Raw genomic sequence first — 19,327 nt, 5'->3', positions numbered from 1 at the left:
TTTTAGTTAACACCAGGTCCAAACGTTTATTGCTTTATGTCAAGATAAAACACCAATGAAGAAAAGAAAAAAGTTAGTAAAAAGAAGATTAAAGATCTATTGCGTTCGATTTTAAAAAACCGTACGTAGAACATTTACATTTGTTGCTGTAACTTTGAGGTCCAAATTGTGCTATGCACGCGCACCCTTGAGTTCGAGGAACTAACGTTGACTGAAGAGGGGCGAAATGCCCGAAACGAGTGAAATAAAATCTCGTCTCAACTAATAGAAGTGGAAAAGTGCCAAGTGTTTAATAAATAACACGGTCTTGTGTTTGATGCTCAGAAAGCCAATTGTCACTGTCATGCACCTTGTCTCCTAATGTAGCAGTTTTAAAAATGTATATAGATGCATTTCAGAAAAGTGAAAACAGAAAACATTTGCTGTTTCTTTAATGATACCAAATTTTAATTGGTTAACAATAAAAAGATGGTAATTAGCAAAATACTTTAATGTCTGGTCTGTGCTATGTGAACAGTTGTTACATCTCTTTTGCTGTCAAACTGTACTAAAATGAAGTCCTGCACATCATCCAGCACAGAGAGTGTTTTCATAGAGGTATTTAGAACAGTGTGAATTAACACCACTTCCACACAGTTTTAACAGATGTTTAACAGTAATGTCGGTCCTCTCGGCAAAGTATTCGTGCATCGCGGGCAAGGAATCGTTACCAAAAATTTAGGAGAATCTAAGGAATTTATAGAAACCAGATTTCAAAGGAACAAAATTGCTTATATTGACCCTCCTCCTCTACCAACTATTTCATTTTGTTGGTCTAATTTCTTAACAGTCTGTCTAATAAACTTTGAAGTAAAGGCAGTTTGCCTTTTGTATATTTCAAAAATGCACATGAAAGAAATTTAGAAAACAAGAGTCACAAGATATAATAGTTCTGTTTCCAAAAACCTAAAAGTTATAACACTGCTTATTAAGGTAGAAAAATCCTTAGTATTTTTACATTGAATATGTTACATTGCATAACAATACTATTCTATTATCTTAAAGTTATAAACAAAAAATACAATAAAAATGTTCACAATTTTGCTATTGCCAAAATTAACCAACAAGAAAACATGAGATAATGATAGTTTGAAAATTTTCATCCACTGAAAATAAGTGCAAATTTCACGTACGAAAAGCAACTTTGGAGTATCAAAGCATTACATATGGAAGTGAAAGTTATAAATAAAATGTCCAAAAGTTAAAAACTGCACATACACAAAAAAATTAAAAGCATCAGCCAACAGATAATTGGGAAAAAAATTTGTTATTGGAAATAAAATATTGAAACACAAGCCTAAGCTGATATTTCAATCATATTAGGTGATCAAGGTGTTTGTTCATTTTCTATAAATGCTTTAAAATTAAACACATCAAAAATGAAATCAGTTTATCTGAAAGATAAGCAGCAATGATTTCTTCTGCAGTTTTCACCTTTTGTATTTCAGTACTTCTTTGTCATATCTATCTAGTTTTTGACCTATCCTCATCTACTATTCTTCAATTTCCATTCCATTATTGTTTTTGTTCATCTTCCTACATTTAATACTATAAATCTTAAACAAGACTCTTCTTAGAGAAAATCCATACCACCTGTTTTATTAAAACTTAAAAAATTTTTATTTTCTTAACACTAAATATTCAAGTAGTATTGTATATCTATTGAAATTTTATGAAATAGATATCCCTCATGGTTGATCAATCAAAACATAGAAACTGGCTAGACAAGGTCATCTATATTCCACCAGATACACAGCACAATCTCTTAAGATATAGAAGATAGAAATTTCATTGTTTCAAACCAATTCATCTGACAAGTAAATATGATTATATCGACGACTACGCTACCAAATTTTATTATGATGCAATAGTTGTAATAACCTAGGTAATATTTTTAGAAGACTTCTGTTATTTATTATAGATTCAGGCAAAACTTATCTACTCATTTCTAGGTTACACACACTTTGAGAGAAATACCATAGAAAGCATAAGTTTAATAAAAACTTTTTTCAATATCTGTTGTAAACAATAACAGAATTCATTTTAAAAGTTAAAAAAAAGCTTTAGTCTAAATTATTTACTATTTCCATTAACTAACACTCCACAAAAGTTATAGATCTCTTATTTTTCTTAAATGACACACACTAATACTTATAATTACCGAAAAACGCTGTCTACGTTGACGCCATGCTCTAATTCTTAAACTATTCATCCTAAAAAGACACGACCGACGACTCTGAAAATGCATCAAACAAATTATTATACGAAATACTTGGTGCAAAAACTTTGCCTTTCCGGACGAGCTTATCTACAGTACTTAAAATCATATATCATTGCACTTTGCAACACACAACAAATATTTTCATAAAGTATTCATAACAAATTGCCATTTACAATAATTTCTTCATGCATGCATTAAATCTCTGCTCTTATTTATTGCATCAAAAGAGAAAAGGGCAATCACAAAAATCGCATTTACAAAAAAAAATTGAAGGTACTGATATTTGATATGACAGAAATAAATTGCAAAATTTGTTTTTTACAGACGATTATAATGTTATAAAAAATGTATAAATTCTTTTTCATTTTAAAATTGATAAAAAGAAAAGTCTCTGTCTAAATCTGCAAATACATAATACAATGTTTCATCTACTTTAATTAAAAAGGGAAGAAATATATGATGTTCATAAAATTTTGTTAGAAAGGAATCGAAAGTTAAAGTAAAAATAATTTAAGTACAGAACACAATGTTTTAACGTATAATTATTTTAATTTTAAAGTAAGTATTTAGTTTAGCAAATGCATACAAAATAAAAAATGTAATGTACACTTCATGCCAACACTTAACTGTATAACATAAACTCACTTATACTTTAAATTTACTGTTGGTAACTCTCCTGCAACATCTTAACACAGTTACACACAGCAGCACAGTGCCAGCTTTCACACCTCCCACTCTGAGAATAGTCTCACTTGTTTGGCCACCATGTCTTATGATTCAACAAAATGCTGAGAAAACACTGCTGCTGTTGCAGACAATGCACCATAGGAATTAATTTCTGAGTCAGAGCAGAGATGCCAAGTATTCTATAACCATAAACATTAATATAAAAAAGGCAAATTTTGAATCTTGAATTAATTTTAATTAAATTAAAAATATATTTAATTAATTAAGTTTCATAATATTCTGATGCAGCTTGATTGTAACAAGTAAAAGAACTTTTTTATTTTAAGAACGACAACAACACAATACTGGATTAAATCAAAAAATTACTCACAACACACCAAATTCCAACAATTAAAATCATATCATGAACGTTTTCATCTACTTTGAAGTAGACATATTTGGGTGTAAACTTTTGAATGTACAAAATTCTTTTTTTTCTGCGAGAACCAGAGGTAGAAGTGTTTATGTTCTACCACTTAGTCGGCATAGATCTGGTGGATCTGTCACAGGGTCTTAGGATGGCTTTCTAAGAGTTTAAATTTTGCACAGGAGGTTCGAAAGATACTCCTGTAAGTTGTTTTTGCTAACACCAGATAAGAATAGATCTCTCACCCTATCACGCGTTTAATAAAATAGATTACTCTTTTGAGTGGGAGGGTACGTGGATAAGTCCTAGTCGTAGCGGGCGAATAGTTCGAACTTAGCAAATAAATGGAATCAAATGGTAAACATAACAATCAACATTTAATATACAAAACAAATATATTATACGCACGACTAATATAAGGTAACATAATCGAACTTAACTCGAAAGACATATTCTTAGATGTATTAATATTTAAAACTTATGCAGTTAAAGTGTAAGTCGATCGGTAGTCTTCTGTTGTCGGCAACTAAACGTCGATATGCAGAAGACTGCGACGAGAGTTCGGTGGGGAGACGAGAATCTTGGCGGGAACTTATAGCACACAAGTTAAATGTGTTCTATGGCAAGTCTATTCTTGGGTGACTGCCTGGAGTTATATGGCAATTACTTCTCTCGGAAAAATCACCCCTCTTAACCCTTTCTCCAGCCAATAGCGTCACAGGGAACCGTGGTTTCTACGGGATGCAGAGAGGTAAACACACACACGGTCATCCGAATTACAGATAAGGCCGTGTGGGAAAGGAAGTCGATTTCCCCTTTTCTCCACAAACAATGAATGTAACTTCCCTTCTTGTAAACAATATTTAAAGAAATAATATATTTTCTTACATTAATTAATCTAATAAATCCTGATTCTTACATTTCTATTTTAAGTTGCATATTGTCAATTACACGAGACTGACTTACAAAATTTACATATCTCTGAGAAGCTGACACTCAAAAATAATCAAATTACTAAAAACCATTTTGTTATAACAGCATTATGTTTATCAATATGAGTTTTCTAAATGTGTGAATAAAATCTTAATACACATTAATTATGCAATAGTAACAAAGGAAAAGAAAATTTTAGAAAAGAAATTGGTTTTAAAAGCGATAATTTATTTTGCTGCATCAGGTCCCTTTAACACCTACTTAATGAAAATATATATTATCCTTCTAATTTTATAACCAATCCTATTTAATTTCTTTTGATATAACTAAACACTCCACTGATAATGAACTTTCATATTGCTCAGATGATATGTTTACTTTCTATTAATAATTCATTAAAAAAACAGTTTCCTGTATATGCAAGAAACTTTAAGATAACTTATCACATAACTTTTAAGGACTGTTGAAATATTTTCCTTACACAATTCTCATAGCAATTAATCTATTAAAGTCATATTATATAACACCGATTTAAAAAATTTATATCTTTTTGTAATTATATTAAATGCCTTGTTATTGAGTGAAAACAAGTGTGTATGTTTGTGAACACAATATTTGCATATTAATGTATTAAGGAAAATAAGTTTTGTAAACAAATATGCAGGTATAACGAAGAAAATTAAAAAGTAACGTCGTCATTTTTGTTTTAGAAATTTTATTATAAATAATAAATTTGTCATATTTTGTAATTTTGCTGGAATAACATCTTTAAATATTTTAGGAAAATTCTTTTTGTTATAATTTATCATCATCTGATTATGAATAAAGAATGCAGTAATTTTAAAAAGTTAATCATAAGAACACATTCAAATGTGCACCTACAAAAACAACTGCATGAACATAATAGATTTTAAACTAATATTTAGAAAAAAGATTTCTTATAATAAGAAACCATTTTACAATTTGCAGGGATGGCCGCTTATAAAACATTCATTTGATTTTTTAGTAATTAAAATAATTTTATTATTATAGATAACAATTTGATTTTAAGTATAATCATTTCAATTTTAGAAACAACAAAGTAATTCTGAAGAGAATTCTTCAATAATTTTTAAAATTCAAACATTGTTATCTTAACTTAAATTCTCAGAAAAAGAACAACTGTTCAAAAGAAAGGTGCTATCAGCAGTGCCCGCAGAATATAAAAAAGGAAGCAAGAAGATACCTATATATAATAGATACTGTATACTGTTATTATTGTACAGATGGCAACTCTAAAACAATGTGCTAATTTTTCCCAGTGTTGCCTGGCTTTAAGAGGAAATGTCACCAATAAAGTACAGTATTTTGTAAAGCTGTAGACAAAAAGTAGCCAAAAAATCACAATAAAAATAGGTTAGTTGTAGTCAAAGGGTTTAACTGTTAAATTTGATGTGCTTTTTAGTACACAAAAATCAGTGTTTCAATTTAGCACCCTCTATTGTGAGTAAAAACGATCGATGCGGGATAACATTTTTTTTCCAGTTAAAATACACAACAAACATTACAGGAAAATGAATGATACAGGAACAAAGAATATGGGAAAATCATCATCATCACATATATACATATATATATATATATATGTTACCGGCAAAACCCAATTTTACGCCAAACTAGTTTAGAATTATTATTCAAGTATATTACTGGTTAAAATAAAATTAAAAGGCAATTAATTAGATGAACAATAGTCACTTAATAATCTAATTAATAATTATGGTAATTTATTAGAATAGGTTAGAACGTGCATCCCCACTTTTCCCTGTCTTCTGATTGCTGGACTCGGAGACGAACTGCCACCGGGGAGGCACGTTCTAACCTAACCTAACCTATTCTAATAATTTGATTGCTAATAATTATGGTAATTTATTAGAATAGGTTAGGTTAGGTTAGAACGCATGTCTCCACTGTTCCCTGTCTTCTGATTGCTGAACTCAGAGACGAGCCGCCACTTTCGATACTTATAAAAAACAGAGTTAATGTTACCCTAATTAAGTAGACTATGTTTGAATAAATATTGTTCATCAAATTGATTGCCTTTTAATTTTATTTTAATCATTAATATATTTAACCATTAATATACTTGAATAATAATTCTAAACTAGTGTGGCCTGACATGCTTACGCCAAACTAGTTTGGTGTAAAATTGGGTTTTGCCGGTAACATTATATATATATATATGATGTTAATTTGAGACTGGAGAAAACAACCAATAGATGTGAGAAAATGACTGATACAAGAACGATAAATCGAGAATCTACTGTTATTTAAAAATATATATATTATATTCACTTAATTACTGCAACAGTGATATAGTGTGAAGTAGACTCATTATATTACTACTTTGATGAGTGATCCACAACCAACAACTACCAGTGTAACAGTTTTGACTCCAGTTTTGACTCTAGGTTAGTGCTGTGTGCTCACAGCAATAACCTGCATGGAGTCAAAACTGTTAACAGTGGTAGTTGGTGGTCGTGGATTCACACATTGCCAATGGGCTGGCCATGTGAAATTTTCTCCGTTTTCAAGTTAGTAACACCTAAATAGGGGCCAGTTTTGCATAAAACTCCTCCTGGGAAACATCCTCTTGGCATATTACCCACGTGTTACATAGCCGTAACCAAATAAACCAAACTAGTTGTAATAATTTTTCTATAAACTTTCTATTTACAAGAAAAAATTTCTCACATAGTTATAGGCATTCTAATAATGTCCTTAAAATTGGTTTTCCTACACATTTTTTAAATTTACAATTAATAACTCCAGGTGTAACAATTATTACATATAAGTTTCTATACTATAATAATTTATAAACCTGGGCATAACAAGCTAGTTTAAAAATAAAATGAAACCTTAGAGCTCTCTTGGGGATTAAGAAAAGGACAACCTGACGACAAAGGAGGTGGACACATGTCCCAATGTACAGGTGCCCCTGGTGTCTATAATTTGTTGTTTTCATGCATTTGAGGACCACTGTGTTCCTCAGGTTACGAAAAGGTCAACTCCACCACACAGTCATCTGGTAGAGTTGACCTTTATTTTGAGACTCTTCTCTTCCTCAACATGTAAAACTTGTTTTTTTTTTAACAAGTCTGGTGTGGCACAATATAAGAACATATTAATAAAATATCCAAGATACCCATTTTATATTTTGAAGTGTTTTTCCATGTTTTTATTATATATTTAATCATCCTGGATATTTATCAATTGTTATTCTAGTTGATTATTGCAGCATTACACTAATAGTTCAAGGACATTTACAGATAATTAGTTTTGATTAACACATGAGAAATCAATTGAATTCCATAAAATTTTAAATTGTCCTAAAAGTAAAACTTATATTCCTTTAATTAAAATTTAAATAAAGTACTTTAAGTATTTTTTATTATTTAAGTATGTGTAACTCATGTTATTGGTAAGTATTGATAAATTAAAGCAAAATTAAGAACATTGAATTTTACAGAATTATTTAAACATTTAAAAAGAAAATTACAAGTACAGCATTTATAACACAAATTATTTAGGAATTATGGATACTTAATTTAAAATTTTATAGGATTTGTTTAGCAAACAAATACTATACTTAAATAATTATAAGACAATGTTTTTAATCTCATTCTGATTAAAATCAATCTTTGCAAGAACTTTTTACATGATAAAATGTAAACTTCATAGCTTTTGAAATAAAAACATTAGTAGGAAATTGCATATATAAAAATAAAATACAACCACCTTCTGAAAGTTAAATTTTAGTTTCAATATTTAAAAAGATGACTTCTCGAAAGTACTAAACAGTATTTATAACCTATAAATTAAATAACTTGCAGGTTTTATAACTTAAAAATTTTTTGTTTAATTGTGGAGCTTCAGACTATAAAGAAATTGAAACTTTAAACAATGAGCAAACACCTAAAAGTTAAAAAAAAACCTGTACCTATAATATAAAATCATTCTGAAAACAAGGAGTTTGGCTCCTGGAAAGTACTACAATGTGTTTCATAAATCTTGACCTGGTTGCTATGGTTTCACAAAAACAAGGACAAATCTCTTAGTATACAAAGGGTAAAGGCTATATAGAAAAATTATTAAATCAATCAAGCAATGTATTAAATACAAGCATTAAAAAAATTTTGATTGATTACTATTTGTTGTTATTCTGTTATTACTGAAGTGTTTTTTTAATGAATTCAAAGTATAAAGTTGTCATAAAGAAATCTATAAAAATATAGAAACTCGTTTGAGTTTCTATATTTTTATAGATTTATAGAAACTAATACCAATGCTGACTGATATAATAGTAAGAAAAAATAAAATGCAATAAATTAAGATACAAATCACAGATTGAATTACAGTAAGACCCAACTTAATGTGGGGGATGCATTCCTAGACAACAAAGCACTAAACAAAACAGCGTTAAATGAGGTCATTTTAACAGAGTAAATAGAGAAAGGGGAATACACGACCAAAAATAAACAAATTTTACTTTAATTTTAAGTTATTTTTATATTAATTTGCATAATAATATGTTAAATAACACACAACATATGCACAGAGAAATGTAAAGTTCATTTTTTGTGATGAAGAGTCTTGGCTTTTCTGAAATTCTTGTTTTTTGTGATAAAGTCATGTAATTTCATTTGTCACTTTTTTCTTTTCTTAACACATTGACAGCCACGTTAATTTTCAGGATTCCGGTGTAAAATGCCAACTTAATTTAATTATATTATTAAAAACTCTAAGTAGAGTACATAGTAATGTGACTGGAGGTTTGGTACCTCCTTGGTATTTTGTCAGGACTGACACCACAGTGTCCCAGGTGACACGGAAGCCGAGACAGCATATTAATTCGGTCATACGAGTGGCCGCATACACAAGTGATCGAATTCGGGATGGAGATGAGATGAGAGAGCGAACCGGAAGTGAATCACTCGGATACCAGGTTAACAACGAATAACTATTAAAAACAAAAACCTTAATAATTCCAGCATTAAAAATATTTAATAAAAACGTTTTCGACTGTTTTAAACAGCCTTCATCAGTTAAAACGAACTCAAAAACAAAAAGAATGCAGAAAAAATAGAACTCAAGCAAATATTTAAAATTCAAATTAATTCCAAAGTAAAAATGCCGTTCTGGATAAGAAATCAAGTTCTGGCTAAACATCAAGATGTTGACATTCATTGGGACAAAGCGTCTATTATTAAGGCCACGACCAACAAACAAATGCTGAAATATTTAGAAAAACTAGAAATCTACAAAGCCCACGTTAACACCGGTTGTATTAACCATAGAGACGCTGATGCTTTGTCCACGGCTTGGAGATCGTTTTACCGCAGTACATAACATTTTTTCTTGCAATAGACAGGTTTTTGTGGCAATTTTTTATTTGTTTTATTTTTATTTTTATTCTCACTCCGATATGTTGCGCATGCGCAGTTTGTTATTTTCTTATCCAGAACGGCATTTTTACTTTGGAATTAATTTGAATTTTAAATATTTGCTTGAGTTCTGTTTTTTCTGCATTCTTTTTGTTTTTGAGTTCGTTTTAACTGATGAAGGCTGTTTAAAACAGTCGAAAACGTTTTTATTAAATATTTTTAATGCTGGAATTATTAAGGTTTTTGTTTTTAATAGTTAATTTTCCAGTAGCTATTTTTGTTTATTGAACAACGAATAACGATTTAATTTCAACCGGAAAAAGTACATGATACAATACAACAGACATATCGGGATAGATACATATAGATTTAGCCTATCAATCTAGCAGTCATGAGAGAGAGAGTTTACATGAGGTTCGCATAGTGATAAATACCTTTCTGGTTGTAGTCTTCCTGTCAAAGAGAATGAGAACAGTTCCGAACATGGGGTTCGAAGATGAAGTCATTCCAATTTGGCAATGATAGGATATTCCGTTCGGAGGCACGAAAGGTTCGGGTCAGAGTAGTATAATCCATTTCAGAGGCAATAAAATTAACGTTATCAAGTGAGTGACTGGCGATGACTTAAAACAGCGGTTTGAACCCCCCACACACTTTAAAAATTGTGTTGATGACGACTGACTCGGTTGTCATCACCTCCTCCCTTTTATTAGGCGGGCTTCTCTTGGATTTTTCCCATGACTTTGCTAGAATTTTAGTACATCAGAGCCAATAGTTAAATTTTCACTCGTGGGTTCTGGGTGACACATTGACTGTCAGCTTCAACAAGGAACCAAGTCAGTGGGAAACAGTTTTAATTGTCTTTGACTAAATTTTTCCATGTTGTCTCTTTTTAAATTTTTATAGAAAACAAACCTCAAACAAAAGGTTTTTTTCACCAAATTTGGCTCTCACAGTAATAATCAAAAAGCATATAGAATGTGTTTATTTTAAAAAAAGATCTTACAAATTATCTAGTAGGTGGCTTACGTAACAGAAAGCTCTTCACTAAAGCTAAAGTACAAGTTAATTCGTGTACAGACACAATTCGACCTGTTGCTTCACTACAGCCAAGTCAGAAATATGCATCTAAATCCATTAGTAACAAACAGGATATAGAGTAGAGCGCATCACATTTACGTCTTTCTTGAGTGTGTTGTTTATAAAAATAAATATAAATATATATACATATACATACACAATGCACACAAACTGTTTCAAAAAGCAATTTCTTTTAAAATAAAACTTATAAAGTTTAGAGAAGCATTTGTTGAGACGTTGATTGGAAGAGAGATTCAACCAGTTCAAAAAAAAAAAAAATTGCAAGAACTTCCACCTACTGAAAAAAAAACAGCATCCGACAAAGCCATGTCAAATTTGTAACAAAGGTAAAAAATGCCAAGAAACGAGATATTTCTGTCCAGTCTGTCCAGAGAAGCTAGCCCTTTGCATAAAAGATTGTTTTAAAAATTATCACAAACAATAAAAATATTCTTTTGCTTTTGATTTTGAATAAACTTTTTATGATTATATTTTCTGTTCATTTATTAATAAATTTTCTGTCCATGTAAGCCAATCTTGAGTTTTTGTTCTTGCCCCTAAGGCTATCTATTCATATTTACACTGATATACTACAAATTTAATCGTAGATGCACAAATATGGCAAGTAAACAAACTACGAGTCATCTTGTAGTTGGCAGTCAACATGTTAAGCAAATGTCAGTAGCAGAAGATCGCATCCAGAATGCCTCATCTTGCTTTTGCACTCCTTTCAAAATCTGGATAATTCGCTACAATTTGATTGACAATTTCAGTTATTGTTACCAAACTTTTACTAAGGAAATCTGTAGAGAAATTCTCTGGGTTCTTCGTTTCAGAATCACTATTTTCCACTTCTACACGAATTCCTTGTTCTGCCAGTTCTTGAAGGTCATCATTGGCAAGGCTCTCACCAGAAACCTGCAGTAACTCCTCAATATTTTGCCCATCTACATCTCCTAGTTCTGCTGTATCGATTAGGTTGACCAAATTGTCAACCTAACGATACAGCAATAGGCTCTTCTCGTTGAGAATTCTTGTATAATTTTAACCATAACTTCTTCCACGCTCCGTTTGTGCATTTATCAGTTAGTTCTTGCCAAGCAAAATCGATATTGCCTATGGCATCCATGATGTTATATTTCCAAAATTGCACCAACCAAACAGATTTAAGGAAAGTACAGCACCATGACAAATTGCCACCTTTTGCCGATCGGTTCGTGTTCATAAATAATCGTATTACAGTGGAAACTCACTTAACGAGCGTAATTTGTTCCAGTCTTACTCGTAATGTGAAACACTCGTTAAGTGAAACAATTTTTTCCCAGAAATTAATGTAAAATGCGATAATGCGTTCCAGGCCAAAAAATATACTCAAATATTTTATGTATAATGTTTATTCAAAGAAAATTATACAATAAACATTGTTAAGGAGCATGAATCACCATCTTTTCTTCTAGCATGGAATGAACCAACCTGAAATGCGAATTCAATTTGCAGAAAAGAAAAAAAAAAAAAACAGATAATTTGCCCAGTAAACACACCAATCGATATGCCAAATTCTTGGGCTATGCAAAGGCTATAATTAAATATTAGAAATTAATTAATTTAACTAGAGTTAGGCAGTTATGTTTCCATCTCGTATTAAATTTAATAATTATAAATAATTAATTTTTAATTTAGACATTTCTGGAATTTAATTTGGAATCAGTCATTAAATTTAATAAAAGATGGCAGCATAACTACCTACCTCTAGTCAAATTAATTAATTTCTAATATGAAATTATAGCCTTTACGTAGCCCAAGAATTTGGCATATCGTTTGGCAGGTTTATTATATAACAGACTATGATTGTTGATGTTTATAAATGATATGTTTTGGAAAAAGTTTGGAAAAATGTGTGATCACAAGCAACACTAAAATGGTAGCTGAACAAGTGCTAGATGGAGCATGTGCACAATCCGGAACTTACCCTCTCCTGGCCACTCATTATGCGAAAATTCACTTGTTAAGCGAGTCATTTTTTCACAATTTATTTTGCTTGTTATGCAAAACACTCATTATGCGAGGTTCCACTGTATATACAAATCAATGAAATGCTGTGATAATTTGAATCGGCGTAAATATTGAGCTTTTTTATGCTTCAAACAGACCACGTTACATCGAATCAGCATTAATCAGTGTCTTACTGTACTTAGAATTAGATGCCCGATTACAAAAAATAATTAAACTACATCCCTAAATAACGGACATTAAGCCAATCAAACAATACATTGCTATTATTAATATTTGTTGTTAATTATTATTATTATTATTTTCCAATTAAATATACAAAGATTCCAGTTGAATACTTATTTTAAATGGCAATCGTATAGATTACTCCCTATAGAATTTCAGGACTGAGTATATATCTTAACTCAGGGGACTGAGAAGAGTTCAACAATACCGTACTTTTGGACCAGAGACCGAAAATAAGAAAGTTATCATATTTACAATTTCTTTCCTTTCACAATGCATTCTATGCCATTTTAGAGTTTTCCACTTGGTAGCTTTCAACTATTCGTGCTTCTGACAGACTCCTCCCGGAGGGGAGCAGGTGGCAGACCGCCGAGTGTTTAACATCACTAGTTATTAGCGAGGTTGAGGCCGAAGTTTTAAACATGTACGTTGAAACTTTGGCCTCAACCTCTCTATTGATTCACAGTAGTTCTCAAACAAAGAAAAAAAAAAAAACATATACTGAACTAGAAGCAGCACCACCTAATAGAAAACTCTAAAATGGCATAGAATGCATTGTGAAAGGCAAGAAATCGTAAATATGATACTTTTCTTATTTTTGGTCTCCAGTCCAAAAGTAGGATATAGTTGAACTCGTCTCGGTCCCAAGTTGAGCTATATACTCTACTCCCTATGGAATTTCGGGACTTTATCTATACAATTTCCCTTTAAATTAACTTTTACTCTAAAGTAATGTTATCAATTTGTCTTAATATTTAATAAACAGTGATTATACATTTTTTCTTTAGTGTCTCATCATGGATCATTTCATTCAAGACATTAAAAATTGTTATAGCTTATATGCAGTTGTCACATTTTGCATATAACTTTAACATTATATAAAATTGATCTGATCTAATTCTACAATGTGACACCAATATCAATATACTGTACATACATTGGTGTATCAATATAAACAAATCAACCTTTAAAAAATAAAAATTATATGGAAAATATATATAAATAGCTAAAGCTCTGTGGCTAAACGCCATTATTGTACTGTATAGTTATATTTTATATTATATTAGAATATATATTTTCCTTCCTTCTTCCTAGTACTATTATCTTCCCTTCCTGGTATTTTCTCCCGACCGGTGCTTAACGGCGCAACAGCAGGTGGTCTCTTGTGGACAATGGGACGGTATGCGGCCCTCAGGGCAGAACGGGGACGGAGTGGTCATTCTTTGGCTAAGACTCTAGAAGGAAAGACGTGCCAGAGGTAGCTCTCCACCACGTTTTTGGGACCACGTGGAGATGACAAAGAAGTACGAGGGAACGTAGAAAAATTCGGATCGAAAGAAGAGAAGTTCAAGGGTATTTTTGTCCCCGTCTGTCAAGGAATGTACGTTTTAGTGACAAAGTTACATCATTCGTGATTAAGAAGAGATCCACCAACCATTGTATATAACGCACTGTGATAACACCGTAATATTTGGGTACCCTTTTCTCTTTCAGTCTATCCTTTACTTTATTCGTCTTCATTTTCCCATTATCCTAATTTAGTTATAATTAGTTATAAGTTTAGTTATAAGGTGTATATATATATTTACTTGTCGGGGAGTGATATTTTTTGTATTGCTGGAATCCTACAAGTTCCTGTATATTATCACGCAAATTAAAGATTCTGTTTTTGAAAATCCCAGTTTCTTTGTACTCGGTATTCGCATAACTCACAGCTCACATCCTTATGTTAACATAAAATTAGAAGAATATTTGAGACATTTCTGTGAATTGGCTAATTTGTTGACATAGAAGTATCAGTGAACAAGATTGGACTTTTAAATATGGAATGCCCTTTTTTTCCAGATACATTAAATTCTTAAACTATTACTAAATCTTAATCTATAAATATACTTGAAGACCACTTTAATATATGAGATAATCAAATGAGGGTAGAACTTGCAAGTAATAGTATAAGGAGTGTGACAAAGTAGCAAAGTATATGATCATTTAATCAACCAATAGAAAAAAAAAATTATTTCTAATGAGTTGTTGTGCATTACAATCATTTGAAATTTTACAATTTATTCAATAGTTTCTTACTTCACTTTTATCTTTTATTAATGTAGTAAGCATACATAGCTTGATCCTGCATATGCATTATCAGGTGAAGACCAGAGGTAACAGAATAACAAATTTTGTACATTGGTAGAGAAAACACATTCAATTGTATGATTTGAGTTAACAGAGAGTTAAACTATTTACAAACAAGTACATGTTGTTTTACATGTAGCATGCCCAGTGCTGGCAAGAGAAGAAGGCACAACAACAAGTGTGATTACAAAAATATATGTGGAGACGCAAAGGGAAAATAAATACAAGGTTAACATGAAGATGCAGAGAGTTGGTAAATCAATCAATCTGGTTGCAGCAACTCCTACCTGACGGTCAATAGTTTCTTACTGTATAACCAATTCTGATCAACAAATAGGTAGAACCTTTCTATATAAATCATACTTAGTATAAGTTTAGTACCTAGGGCAGGGATGGCCAACAGTTTGTGCCTCCGGGGCCGAATTGGAAAGAAAAATTTTTTCACAGGCCAAATGAAATATTAAAATTAAATCATGTTAAATACAAATACGCTGACCTGAGTGGCAGGTCAGGCTTGTTCAAACAGAAGTTCCTGACACATGCGCAATGTCATTTTACAATGCGAAGAAACATACAAGCAAAAAAAAAAAAGGTTGACTGAGCAGGCAGTCCTGTGCATCACACGTCAGCATAAACAGAGTGACATGGCGGAATGGCAGATGAATTTCAGTGAGTGTGGAGTCTTTCATTCTTCAAATAATGTAAATTTTTAATTGTAGAGATTTACAACTTTTGTTGTAAATCTCTACAATTAAAAATTTTCGTTCGAGCCATGCCGGATCCATCAAAGTTCCAGAGACAACCGGCTAGGCATGGAAACAACAAAATATACAAAAGTTGTAAATCTCTACAATTTCATTGTAGAGATTTACAACTTTTGTTGTAAATCTCTACAATGAAATTTCTTTAAAAATGAAGAAGTATCACGAATCATCCATTCGACCAATTATTGGAAGTTAAGTAGTTAATATTGAAAAATTAATCGCAGGCCGCATAAACCCATTACACGGGCCGTATGTTAACCACCCCTGACCTAGGATAGAAATCCTAAACAACAAATCTAAAAATATATTACCTTATATAATAATTTTTCATAATTTATAATATTGCAAAATTTAGCTGAATCTTTTATTTCATTATTATTATATAATGAAAAAAACTGAAATCACCCTATAACTATTGCAACACTATGTTAACTTAAATTTAAATATTTACAAATAATGGTATTATAAATTTATTTCATTTAGATGAGAATAAATATTATTCAATGAAAAAATATGAAGTCATTAAAGCAATTAGTACTTTGCAATATAATTTAATATAAATTTGCAAATAAACTGAAAATCCAGACTGAAGACAACCTCAAAATAAACTAAACATTATTTCTATAAACAAGCATAAAATGTCATCTGTCAAGTTCTCTTACAATTTTTGTCGATAACATACATTATTAATAAGTACAGTTTTGAAAGGTTAGACATACTGGGCTCTAGTTAAAATGCCCAAATCCTACCTGCATTTATTGTGGTGGGAGGCAAACAAAATGGATGATCTGTCATCTGATCTCACTAATGCAGATGGCATCATAGACTGACTAGCAACAAACTTTGCTACATGCTAAACTTTATTGTTGTAGAACCAGACAAGATTATAATCAATTAGTATGGCATATACTATTCATATTATCGTTATATTATATACTTACATATCTGTTATGTAGTCTTAGTTCTTTATGATGCTTATTTTTTAAATCTGACAGAACATCTGCATATAACACTTATTCCATAATGCATTTGAACCTGTAGATGATGACCTGTGACAAACTACTGATGTTGACATTCACTGCCACCAACCAACCAATTGGTGAGCATTTCGAACGTTCAACAGATCATACGATGGATATTCTATTATTAAGGAATGTCGATTTTAACACACTTTGTTAAAAATTAATTTTTTTAACGTATAATGGAAAAATCTAGAAAAACGTGTTAAAACAAATTTCTGAAAGTTTAGCAACAATTAGACGTTAACATTACACTCATTCTACACACAAAACTAATCAACGATGTTTTCTATTAAAGATTAAGCACTTTAGCAACTTAACAACATTAGTTCCTATTAGAACCTTTCGAAATTGCTAGAATATTTTCGGTCGGCACGCCACAATTAAACGACTTTTCGTTCGAGCCATGCCGGATCCATCAAAGTTCCAGAGACAACCGGCTAGGCATGGAAACAACAAAATATTTGGTTTGACGTAAATGTTTTAACGTTAAATCTTTGGAAAAAAACAGAAATAAATTATAATTTCTGAAATTTTGTGTGTGTGTGTGTGTGTTGTAATTGATAACTGGTAGTGTTTACTTTTATGTGTTGATATTCAAATTTAAAATTTGAATTTTCAAAATAAAATTGTAAATAATTAAAAATTAATTTAAAATCGATTACAGTTATTAATGTACATTAAACTTTCATCCTTCACTAAATATACAAACGTCAGTAATTAATTAAGGAGTAAAACTTAATTAATGCGTTATAAACTAAATTAAATGCCAAAAGGTATTTACAATTAAGCTAAATATAATTAAGTATAAAATCAGCTCGTTTATAAAACTTTCTCGTTAACATTTATATTAAAAAAACTAAAGAAATAATTAGTAAATATAACTAATTCGTACTTCACATACATACATATATATATATTTATCTTTAAAATGAGTGAATTAGAAACCGGTGTCCGCCCTTTCTCACTTCGGTGCAAGTGTACGCGACGACGCAAGCGCAATTGCGTAAGGACAAATTAACGTCATTCTTTTCCGGTAAAATATAAACTGGTTTGTCATTGGTTAGAAATTTAAATTGTTGTAGATTTTATCCATTCGTATATCGATTTAATAATTATTTAATGAATATTTATTTATAACAGAAGATCTATTTTTTTAAAATTTATTTTATATATTTAGAATTTAATGTGTTATTAAAATTCTTTTATAATAATTTTACAAGGAAAATTGTGAAATTCGTTTCCTTTTATAAAGCTGACTGTGAGTACAAAATTCTGTTGCGACATCGACATCGTTTCAGCAAAACAAATTTCACAAGAATTAGATATTTTATTGTATTAAATATTTTTGGATTATTTATATATTGTTTATCAATGAAAAAATAAAAATAAATCATTGTTGAAAGTTTAGTTATTAAAACAGAATAGGATTTTTATGGAACAATCCATAATCATATGAGAACTTTTGAGTTCATCTTTATACATTAAATAACACATTGGACGGAAGATCGAGTATTAAAGTATTAAGGCCTCACACCCGACGGCCGGATGGCCGAGTGGTCAAACCTACCGCTCTGGGGGACCCAGGATCGAATTCGAACGGGTCGAATAAACCCCAGGAATTTTTCGGGGGGGTGATCCGTTCGGATATGTCGGGCCCCGTCCCTCACCACCCGGTCGCCCTATTGTGAGCTTGGCCCAACCCATAATGGCCTACTATAAGAGGCCCTCTGAGTGCCCACGGGGTGGAAAGAATTATTTTTTAAAAAAAAAGGGCCTCACACTATCGCTCTTGAGGACTCAGAATCGAAACCGGGCGAGCAAGTTCAGGAATCTTTCATTGGCAGTTTTTAGGTTATTATCAGGGTGCGGAAGGTGCGTACGCACTCCCTAAAATTCTAAATAGAAAAGGGTTTTCCATAATACAACTACAAAGCTAGATTTACAATTATGTTACGCTAGAATGCCAGTACCAGTTTCAATCCCATTGTGCATTGCAAACTAACTTATAATTTCCCAGCAGATGACGCAGATCTCTTACTGGAATATTTGTGACCTATTCTTAGTTGTCTTGTCAACAGAACTTGTCTTATTAGCATAAGGTGCGCGAATACGGGCCGACTGATAGCTCGGCAAACTTCCAATCCACCATTCGTCCCACGACTTACAACTTGCACCCAGTTTAACTGCAAGGTTTAGTCAGAACCCGACCCGATTTCAAATGAAAAGTTATCTAAACAAAAGCATCAACAAAATAGAAAAAAAGTTGTTGCTTCGTATGCAATTAAGAAGGACATTTTGCTTTTCTGTGGCAATATTTTTCTGATGGAATAATTGCACGTGTTTGCGAACAAAGCAACTTTGATTCAAAAACGAAATAACTACCCGAC

The 19,327-nt window shown here is 31.3% G+C and overlaps 1 protein-coding gene across 2 annotated transcripts in view; it reads right to left on the bottom strand.

Moving 5' to 3' along the window:
* egh (beta-1,4-mannosyltransferase egh) overlaps positions 1–17,947 on the bottom strand; it is a 31,084-nt gene extending 13,137 nt beyond the window's left edge. Inside the window, exon 1 of one of the 2 annotated variants that reach the window (XM_067269027.1) lies at positions 17,842–17,947. The gene's annotated coding sequence lies outside the window, so the exon portion shown is untranslated. The remainder of the gene's footprint in view (positions 1–17,841) is intronic. The other variant, XM_067269028.1, reaches the window with a different exon arrangement.
* Positions 17,948–19,327: the final 1,380 nt, after the last annotated feature.

This window comes from Centruroides vittatus, unplaced genomic scaffold (assembly GCF_030686945.1).
Source record: "Centruroides vittatus isolate TY-2023 unplaced genomic scaffold, ASM3068694v2 contig_345, whole genome shotgun sequence".
In the NCBI taxonomy this organism is placed as follows: Eukaryota; Metazoa; Arthropoda; class Arachnida; order Scorpiones; family Buthidae; genus Centruroides; species Centruroides vittatus.
Note: the sequence above shows the minus strand (reverse complement) of the source record. Positions and strands in the feature narration are given on the sequence as shown.